Raw genomic sequence first — 11066 nt, forward strand, 5'->3', positions numbered from 1 at the left:
ACAAGTTTGTGGCAAATTTGCTGAAAACTAAATAGTGTGCCAGTAGTTTGAAAATGTTTGTCACTAGTGGTAAGACCAGTAACCGTTGATGACCAATCAGGGGGATTAGAAAAATCGGTTGGAAAATGGAAACCAAGCTACTGTATCTAGCTAGATAACCTACCAAAGTTGTCCAGTGCGTGTCTAACTTATTAAACTTCCTAATAAACGTTACAATTGTATTGGCTAAATGATGCCAAGTTAGCAATGTTGCTGTCTTTTAATACCATGTCAATATCAAAATGCATCATGTCAATATGCTACTGTCATGTGTCAGTAGCATGTTAGCTAGCACAACAGCTAGGTAGCAACAATATGTGACCGACCGCCTTGACAGCCTTATGTAGCAAAATTTTAAATTGTGTTTTTTACATTGGATAAAAGTAGAGACACAGAGCTACAAAATGGAATATCATACACTGCATTTGAGGAACAATGGGAAAATAATTCTGCTTTGAAAGTTGATAAACTTGTAACCTCACTTTTGAGAAAATGGCCTTTGAATGTTTTTGTACCTACTGGAGAACTCTACTTTGTTTACACCCATTCAGCATCATTCACACCCTCTTAAGCTTTAGCCCCACCCATCTCTTTAAGGGTTGATCCGGGTGTTCTGCCCAAACAACAGCAGTCAAGCACCTAAGCTAACTAGCTAACTTGCTTGCAACTTCCAGACACAGAGAAACCAATCATAAAGAGATTGTGGGGGCTGTTTTGTTAGAATAAGGTGTGGCTTTTGACATTATTGATCATAGTCTGCTGCTGGTAAACTTAGGTGTTATGGCTTTATACCCCCTGCTATATTGTGGATAAAGAGTTACCTGTCTAACAGAACACAGAGGGTGTTCCTTAATGGAAGCCTCTCCAACACATAATCCCGGTAGAATCAGGAATTCCCCAAGGCAGTTGTCTAGGCCCATTACTTTTTTCGATCTTTACTAATGATTTGCCTCTGTCTTTGAGGAAAGCCAGAGTGTCTACATATGCGGATGACTCAACACTATACATGTCAGCTACTACAGCAACTGAAATGACTGCAACACTTAACACAGAGTTACAGTTAGTTGCAGAGTGGCTGGCAAGGAATAAGTTAGTCCTACATATTTCTAAAACTAAAAGCATTGTATTTGGGACAAATCATTCACTAAACCCGAAACCTCAACTAAATTTTGTAATAAATCATATGGAAATTGAGCAAGTTGAGATGACTAAACTGCTTGGAATAACCCTGGATTTTAAACTGTCATGATCAAAACATATTCATACAACAGTAGCTAAGATGGGGAGAAGTATGTCTATGATAAAGCGCTGTTCTACCTTCTTGACAGCACTGTCAACAAGGCAGGTCCCACAGGCACTAGTTTTGTCGCACCTGGACTACTATTCAGTCGTGTGGTCAGGTGCCACAAAAAAGGACTTAGGAAAATTGCAATTAGCTCAGAACAGAGCAGCACGGCTGACCCTTGGATATACACAGAGGGTTAATATTAATAATATGCAGGTCAATCTCTCCTGGCTCAAAGTGGAGGAGAAATTGACTTCATTTCTGCTAATGAGAAGTATTGACATGTTGAATGCACCGAGCTGTCTGTTTGAACTACTGACGCACAGCTCGCACACCCATGCATACCCCACAAGACTTGCCACAAGAGGTCTCTTCACAGTCCCCAAGTCCAGAACAGACTATGAAAGGTGCACAGCACTAAATAGAGCCATGACTACATGGAACTCTATTTCACATCAAGTAACTAATGCAGAGCAGTAACATCTGATAAAAAAACCTGATAAAAAAAATAACTTTATTCAACAGCGGGGTCTGTGAAGCAACACAAACATAGGCACAGACACATGCACACACACAAAAGATACCATACCACATGTACACATGAATTAATCTCTTGGGGCTAGGGGGCAGAATTTTCACTTTTAGATAAATAGCGTGCCCAATTTCAACTTCCTGCTACTCATGCCAAGAATATAAGATATGCATATTATTCATAGATTTGGATAGAAAACACTCTGAAGTTTCTAAAACTGTTTGAATCATGTCTGTGAATATAACATAACTTATGTAGCAGGCAAAACCCAGAGGACTAACCGTTCAGAATTATTATTTTTTTAGGTTTTGTTCAGTGAGTTCTCGTTGGAAAATGATATTTCTTAGGAACTGGTTTTCAGATCCAACCGCTTCCACTGGATGTCACCAGTCTTTGGAATTTGGTTGAGGTTATTCCTTTGTGCAATGAAGAAGTAGGCCAACTAGGAACTGGGTAAACTGTCGAGAGTTGCGCAAGACGTGAAAAGTATAGCTGGTTTGTTTTCATTCCTGTATTGAACACAGAAAGACCCGTCTACAATTTGATCGATTATTAACATTTAAAAATACCTAAAGTTGTATACCAAAAGTACTTTGAAATACTTTGGCAAAGTTCATAGGCAACTTTTGAAATATTTTGTAGTGACGTTACGTTTTTTGCAAGCTGTTTTTTTCTGGATAAAACGCGCTTTATAAATTGACATTTAGATATATATGGACGGAATTAATCGAACAAAAGGACCAATTGACCAATACATGGAATGGATGCTTCTCCCGGTCACGGATTCCATGGTTGCCCTTAGTTTGAAGATGTAATCCGGAGATAGGTGCAATCTCAGCTTTGAGATGTAAGTTACACTCTCAACAACGTTGGGTTGTTTGGGTGACCCAATTGCTGGGTTGCAGGCATTGGATCAATAGTTGGGTTGTTTTCTGTGAAAACAGCAAGGTTGGGTTGTTGGTGCTGGGTTATTAAGGTTGAGCTATGGATTTTTGACCCAGCCAGTGGGTTAATTCTGCATACACCAGCGCATGAAATCCACCAGAATGTGAGCAAGTGTTGAGACGTGGCAACTTACAAGTCTTACATACCTACAAGTGTCTGACTGAGTGTAAAATGGCTAATGTTATTTCGGCAGACAAAGGGTCTTTTGGCTGACTGAAAACTGGGAAAACGCTAAGTAACAAACGTTAGGAACTATTAATTTTGATAGTCATTTAGGTTAAATAGGTTGTCCTATCATAATTAGTTAGCTAGCTTGAGTGTTAGCTAATGACCTTTGCTATCTAGCCAGTTTATGTGCTAATAGCTCTGCCTGTGGTAACGTTAGCTAGCTAATGTTAGCATCACGGCTATAACTTACTTGAGTGTTGTCATGGAATATAGCTAAATGTAAGGTTTTTGTCAACGTTTGGCTAGCTAGCCAGCTAACTATGTCAGTGTCTGCAACGATAGCTAGCTAAATCTGACACTTCTTCTGGACTGTGTCAGTCACTGTTTCCCTTGTTAGCTGGCTCCGTCTGGGTTAATTTAACCAAGCTATTTGGCAGGCTCATCTCATGCTTGCATGCTTGGTTATTGAGTTTGGATCAGTATTCCAAAATCTGTTATGCATGAGTGCACACTCCAAGACATTGTTGTGTAAATTAACCTATGACCCTCAAGCCCCAAATAAATGGAAGATGTGGGCATCAAACTGGGATTGGATGTTTATATTGATGTAAAATACTATATACCTAGTATATAAAATGCAATATGTGTAATGGCATTGTCAGTGTGCCTCCAACTTTGCACAAGTCCTCATATATATTTTAGGCTGTGTTTCTGTACAGCACTTTTAGATATCAGCTGATGTACGAAGGGCTATATAAATACATTTGATTTGATATTCTAAAATCAATGGATTTTTCTCTAACAGGTTAAGACCAACATGGTTGAGTACCTGCACCAGGTGATGGTGACCAGACCCTACCCATTTGTGTTTGCTCAAAGTTGTTTACAGTCATTAATGGAAAAGCATTGGAGTAAGGTACACTGCTTGGGGCACTGTATGTGTGCTTTTCCCAGACTGTGTGCCCCAGCATGAGAATTCCTACAGACCATAGTGTATCAGCCACCAGGAAAATAATTCCCACCAGCAAGATTGTTGCTAGCATGTGTTTTTTCCACTGAACAATAGTGGATAAGTATCTGCTCTTGTATGTAGTGTGAGAAGTGACCAGAGGAAGCACAGCCCTCCGGCTGATGTCTTCCTGTGAATTAATAGATAAATAGATGGATGAGCCATATGGATGAGTCTCATATTCTATTGCTAATATTCTCTTAAGCCAATGTTTATAGCTCGGTTAAATTGATTTATAGTTTGTTTTATTAAATTTGTCCCTGCTTTTTGCCTACTGTATGGTATGTGGTTGTTTGCCTTTAGTTCAACTGCTGTTGCACATAAATCTTTATATATTTCTATGATTAATCAACCTGGTCTGAGAGCACTTTGTATTATTCTGTACGTAAATCCATGAGACTACATTTAGTATGATAACACCCACCCGTAGCACACTTTCCAGCAGGTATATCTCACCGATCATCCCCAAAGCCAACACCTCATTTGGCCGCCCTTTCCTTCCAGTTCTCTGCTGCCAGTGATAGGAACGAATTACAAAAATCGCTGAAGTTGGAGAATTTTATACCCCTCACCAACTTTAAATATCAGCTATCTGAGCAGCTAACCGATCGCTGCAGCTGTACACAGGCCATCTGTAAATAGCCCACCCAATCTACCTACCTCATCCCCATATTGTTTTTATTTAATTTTCTGCTCTTTTGCACACCAGTATCTCTACTTGCTCATCATCATTTGCTCATTTATCACTCCAGTGTTAATCTGCTAAATTGTCCAAATTTTCGCTCCTATGGCCTATTTATTGCCTACCTCCTCATGCCTTTGCACACACTGTATATAGACTCTTTTTTCCCTACTGATTCATTGACTTGTTTATTGTGTTATTGGCTTGTTTATTCCATGTGTAACACTGTGTTGTTGTCTGTGGTGAAAGGTGAAATAAAAAAATAAAAACATTTTTTTTTACATTTCACATTGTTTGTATTACTTTGGATGACCAGCACTCATTTCACATATGTCACGAATTATAATTTGTATTATATGTAACAAATTGGCAAAATATATACGTGTTACGAATTCTAGCTAGGTGGCTAACATTAGTTAGCTAGGCTAGGGGTTAGGTTTAAGGTTAGTGTTAAGGTTAGCTAAAATGACTAAGGTTAGGTGAATGAGTAAGTAAGTAGTTGAAAGTCGATAATTAGCAAAAATGCCAAAATTGTCCGTGCCTTTACAAAAATGAATTTGTTACGACAAACTTCTCGTAAGTTTATGGCAATTTTGCTGTAAACTAAATAGTGTCCCAAAAATTTTTGCCAGAAGTTTGCAAATGTTTGCCACTAGTGCTAAATCTATGGCAAAACTTTGGCAACAATATGTATGCCACTTGTGGCATAGTGTAGTTTTTTTTTTTTTTGTGTAGTTTTTTTTTCTGGCAGAAAATTCTCTCAAGATTCAATTTGAATCTGTGGCAAACCTGTGGCAACAACATTTTATTGACACTAGTGGCAAATGGTTTACCAGGAACTGTTTCTGGTGAACACATGAGTTCCAAGACTAGTAACTGTTGACCAATCAAGGGGATTAGAAAAATCTGTTGGCAAATGGAAACCAAGTTATCTAGCCATTTACATACCATAGTAGTCCAGTGAGTGCCTAACTTATTAATTAATTATTTCCTGATAAACTTTAACATTTTATTAGCAAATTAAGCCTAGTTAGCAACATCATGTTATATGAGATAGAGTGAAATACATTTTGGTGATACCAGTTTCAACCCTTCAGTGACACTGACTGGCTAGCGTTTAGCTAGCTAATGTTAGGAATCATAATTTTGCACAATTAATGTGATGGGTAGCTGGCTATCTAATGATTTGCCTAACACTTATTTTTAGGTGAATAAGTTGCTGTCTTTTAAAAACAATATATACATGTATGTCAATATGCTAGTATCACGGTTTAGTAACATGTTAGCTATCACAACAGCTAAGGTAGCAACAATGGATACTGTGGTGGAATTATTGTAATCAAAAGGAGAGACCAAGATTTTTTTTAAACAATCAACATTTATTATTTCATTACTGCAGTAATGGGGGTAGTCGGTAACCACCCCTGCAGGTGATCACTGAGAACTCAACGAGCTGGTTTGAGCCACAGCATTTTATAGCAAAGTCCATTCGCCTTCAGTCTACATAACACACAACAGATATATGGAATGGGTCACAAGGTTAAGATTTGTATTGAAGATACTATCTGCTGTGAATTATAAGTATCCGCTGTAACAAGACTTTTCATTGTGTAGAGATCAGTGTATGGCCCCCCAACTCCCTACTGGAGCCATGTTTCCCTGGTACCGTATAGAACAGAAACATTAACTCATGCTCTGGAATGCGGTATTCCCAAAGACATCGTAAATCTCATGTCCGTGTTATCTCCCAGAGGCCCACTTTCAGTTCACCCAGTCACAAAATAACAATACTAACCCTCTATTCTGTTGCATAAAACAACCATTTGATGCAATAAAAGTATTATAACATAAGCTTGTAATTTCCACCGTAATACCCTTTCCTACCTGTGGTATTGGAATAGGTTGTATTGGGAGAAGGATAGATCAACACCCTGGAGTGATAATTATTTGTGTGATTTAAATCTTCAAGATTGATAAGGTAAGCAAATGCCTGAATTATTCTCATATATGTTGCCCATACATTTATTTTTTGTAACAAGTATGTATTTTATTGCTTTAAACTAGTATCTACCTTTGAACAACACATCATCAAGATTAGCTGTTGTTCATTCTCCCTTTCTAGAAGCAATCAGTTGCATGGCAAAAATACAGATTGAGGCCTTAACCTTTTTGGGATAGGGGGCAGCATTTTCACTTTTGGATGAATAGCGTGCCCAGAGTGAACTGCCTCCTACTCTGTCCCAAATGCTAATATATGCATATTATTATTAGTATTGGATAGAAAACACTCTGAAGTTTCTAAAAAACTGTTTGAATGATGTCTGTGAGAATAACAGAACTCATATGGCAGGCGAAAACCTGAGAAAGATCCAACCAGGAAGTGGGACATCTGAGGTATGTAGTTTTTCAAAGCTTGGCCTACCAAATACACATTGAGATAAGGATGAGGTTGCACTTCCTAGGGCTTCCACTAGAAGCCCTAGCAAGTGCCTGCGCCTCATGAAGATGGATTACTGGGCTGAACACGCTAACAACAAGTGGCTATTTGGACATAAATTACAGACTTTATGGAACAAATCAGTCATTTATTGTTGACCTGGGATTCCTGGGAGTGCCTTCTGATGAAGATCATCAAAGCTAAGTGAATATTTATGGTGTCATTTCTAACTTTGTTGATTCCAAAATGGCGGATATCCCTCTGTCTGTCTTGGGTTCTGAGCACCGTTCTCAGATTATGCTTTTTCCGTAAAGTTTTTTTGAAATCTGACACAGCGGTCGCCTTAAGGAGAAGTCTCTTTAATTCTGTGAATAACAGTTGTATCTTTTATCAATGTTTATTATGAGTATTTCTGCAAAATCACCGGATGTTTTGGAATCAAAACGTTACTGCACGTAAGGTGCCAATGTAAACTGAGATTTTTGGATATAAATATGCATATTATCGAACAAAACATACATGTATTGTGTAACATGATGTCCTATGAGTGTCATCTGATGAAGATCAAAGGTAGGTGATACATTTTATCTATATTTCTGCTTTTTGTGACTCCTATCTTTGGCTGGAAAAATGGTGTGTGTTTTTTCGACCTGGCTATGACCTAACAATCATTTGTGGTGCTTTCACTGTAAAGCATTTTTTTTTTTTAAATCGGACACGATGGGTAGATTAACAAGATGTTTATCTTTCATTTGCTGTATTGGACTTGCTAATGTGTGAAAGTTAAATATTTCTAAAAAATATTTTGGAATTTCGCTCGCTGCCTTTTCAGCGGAATGTTGTCGAGGGGTTCCGCTAGCTAGAAAGGTTAATCAAACTAAGGACAGATAAATATGTGTGCTCCAGACAGGTCAAGGCTTCTTGCATGCATGGCCTTGAGATGTAAGTTACAAAGGTTTGGTTGTTTGGATGACCCAATTGCTGGGTTGCAGGCATTGGGTCAATAGTTGGGTTGTTCCTATTAATACACGGGGTTCAGGAAAACACAGTAAGGCAATACAGCGGCTTTTAATTGAGTCTCCCCATGTTCCAGTTGTTTTGGGATTTTCTTGGTTTAAGAAACACAACCCCTTTATTGATTGGATCACAAGTTCAATCCTGGGTTGGTGTCCGTTTTGCCATTCCCATTGCCTCAAAGCAGAGCAGCCTTCCCTGAGACAGCCTCTTCAGGGTTTAAGTCAAGTCTCGGATTTCTCTACCGTCACCACAGAGTACCACGAACTCCTGGAGGTTTTCAGCAAGGCACGGGCTACTTCTCTTCCCCCGCATTGTCCTTATGATTGTGCCATTGATTTCCTCCCAGGCACTACACCACATCGTGGTAGGTTAAATTCTCTATTAGGGCCGGAGACCAAGGCCATGGAGGAGTAAATAGAGGAGCCTCTGGCTACTGGGGTTGTCAGTCCGTCTGCTTCTCCTGCCGGCGCAGGGTTTTTCTTTGTGGAGAAGGACAAGACCCTGCATCTGTGCCTTGACTACCGGGGTCTTCGTGATATTAAGAACCATTACCCCCTACCACTCATCTTCCCGCTTTTGAACCCCTCTAGGGAGCCACCATTATTTCCAAGCTGGACCTTAGGAATGCCTACCACCTGGTACGGATACGCAAAGGACAAGAGTGGAAGACCGCATTCAACACAGCCAGCGGACATTATGAGTAGCAGGTCATGCCGTTTTGGACTCACAAACACTGTCTTCCAGGCCCAGGTAAACGATGGGCTCCGGGACATGCTAAACCAGTTTGTGTTTGTATACCTTGACAACATCTGTTTTTTTCCCCCCGGTCTACCCAAGAACATGTTCTGCATGTCAGACAGGTCCTTCAACACCTCCTGGAGAACCAATTGTTCATAAAAGCAGAGAAGTTTAAGTTCCACCGCTCTACCATCTCCTTTCTGGGATATGTGATTGCTGAGGGAAATGTCCTGACGGGTCCTGGAAAGGTGAATACAGTGGTGGATTGGCTTCAACTCACGTCCAGGGTGCAGTTGCAAAGTTTCCTAGGTTTTGCTAACTTCTACCACCGTTTCATTCGGGGTTACAGCACTCACCTCTACCAAAGTACCATTTGTTTACATGGTCTCCAGGTGTCAACAAAGCCTTTGTGGACCTGAAGCATCGGTTCACAACAGCACCCATTCTCATCCATCTGGACCCATCCCGTCAATTTGTGGTTGAGGTTGATGCTTCTGATGTTGTATTGGGGGCCATCCTGTCCCAGCGATCTGCCCAGGACCAAAAGCTTCATCCCTGTGCCTTCCTGTCCCATCGACTCAACTCTGCAGGAAGAAACTACGATGTGGGTAACCGAGAACTTCTGGCGGTCAAGATTGCACTGGAGGAGTGGAGACACTGGCTGGAGGGAGCTGAACATCTGTTTTTGGTCTGGACCGACCAAAAGAATCTGGAATATCTCCGCACAGCCAAACGCCTTAATTCCAGGCAGGCCCGGAGGGCTCTGTTATTTACTAGGTTTCACCATCTCCATCACCCAGGGTCCAAAAATGTGAAGCCGGCCGCTCTCTCCCGTCTATACAGTTCCTCTGCCATTCTCTCTGAATCTGAGACCATCCTCCCTGCCTCTTGTTTGAAGGCTTCTGTTTGGGGAATTGAGGCTCTGGTCCGCAAGGCTCGGCATTCACAGTCGGTCCCTGGGTGCTAACAGTCTGTTTGTGCCTGATGCGGTCCGGTCTAAGGTCCTGGAATGGACTACCTCCTCCAGGCTTACCTGTTTTCCTGGTACTCGTCAGACCCTGGCCACATGCATGGTATGCGTGCAAAGCAAGACTCCGAGGCAAGCTCCGTCTAGCCACCTGCAGCAACTTAATGTCCCTCATCGCCCCTGGTCCCATATTTCTCTGGATTTCGTCATTGGGCTTCCTCCGTCATATGGCAACACCACCATTCAGATTCTCCAGGGCCGCCCATTTTATCCCTCTTCCTAAGTTACCTTCAGCCAAGGAGACGACCCAGCTTATGGTGCAGAACGTCTTCCGTATCCATGGACTCACGGTTGATGTTGTCTCAGACCGGGGTCCTCAGTTCTCATCCCAATTCTGGAAGGCATTCTGCAATCTTATTGGGTCGTCAGCCAACCTGTCCTCTGGGTTTCATCCCCAATTAAGATATGGAGACAGCACTCCGGTGTCTGGTTGCCAGTAACCCCAACACCTGGAGTCAGCAACTGGTCTGTGTGGAATATGTCAGGAACACTCTCCCTTGCTCGGCTACTGGACCATCCCCTTTAGAATGCTCCATGGGGTATCAGCCCCCTCAGTTCCCAGAGCAAGAAGTTGAGGTCAATGTATCTTCAGCCCAGATGTTCATCCGCCGCAGTCGACGTACCTGGAAAAGGGCTAGGGCGGCTCTTCTCAAGACCACCTCCAGGTATCGTCAACAAGCGGACCACTACCCAACTCTGACTCCTCGCTATCGGATCGGGCAGAGGGTATGGCTTTCCACTTGGGTCCTACCCCTCCAGGTAGAATCCCGCAAACTTTCCTACCGTTTCATTGGTCCTTTCCCCATCTCTAGAGACATTAGTCCCACTGCTGTCCATCTGCTGTTGCCCCGTACCCTCAGCGTACACCCTACTTTTCAAGTTTCCAGGATTATACCCTTGCCTCACTTTCCTCTGTCTTCTGTTTCTAGGCCCATGCCTCCCCCCGTGTCATCGATGGCCAGCCAGTGTATACGGCGAGACGCCTCCTGGGGGTTCGACCATGGGGCAGGGGTTTCCAGTATCTTGGTTGACTGGGAAGGTTATGGCCCGGAGGAGAGGTGCTGGTTTCCCGGCTAAAGACATCCTGGACCCGGCCCTCATCGCCAATTTTCACTGTCGACACCCCGGCCAGCCAAGTATGCGCCCAGGTAGGAAGCCAGGTGGTGTCCCTAGAGGGGGGATACTGT

The sequence above is a fragment of the Oncorhynchus mykiss genome, chromosome 16, assembly GCF_057628025.1.
Source record: "Oncorhynchus mykiss isolate SJ-2025 chromosome 16, ASM5762802v1, whole genome shotgun sequence".
NCBI classification, from domain to species: domain Eukaryota; kingdom Metazoa; phylum Chordata; class Actinopteri; order Salmoniformes; family Salmonidae; genus Oncorhynchus; species Oncorhynchus mykiss.